We start from the raw sequence: 391 nt of genomic DNA on the forward strand, positions 1-391 counted from the left end.
TTGTGATAATTTTCAAAATACAGGGATTGGTCATGCTTTTTATGGGTAGTGTTGAGTCAGAGAACAATTTTTAGAAAAATGACCAACTATTTCCAATTGACTCGTCACTCTTTAAACCAATTTATTAAAGGCATGAAGATTTGGAAGAAAATTATGTAAGACAGCCTTGTCTGGGACATTCCCAGAACTGCATGAGACGCTTACACTGACTATTAACCATGATAAGTAATTACGCCGTTTAATAAACAATATAAGCTGTTATAGACTCCCCAGAGGAATGGAGTGGCTACCGATGCGGGTGATGTGTCATCTTCAGGTGACTCTTGATCATCAGTGTTTTTCAGCAGCGTCATCGATCCCTTTATGATGCACGTGTTTGGGTACTCCACAA

This window comes from Antennarius striatus, chromosome 17 (genome assembly GCF_040054535.1).
Source record: "Antennarius striatus isolate MH-2024 chromosome 17, ASM4005453v1, whole genome shotgun sequence".
Classification (NCBI taxonomy): domain Eukaryota; kingdom Metazoa; phylum Chordata; class Actinopteri; order Lophiiformes; family Antennariidae; genus Antennarius; species Antennarius striatus.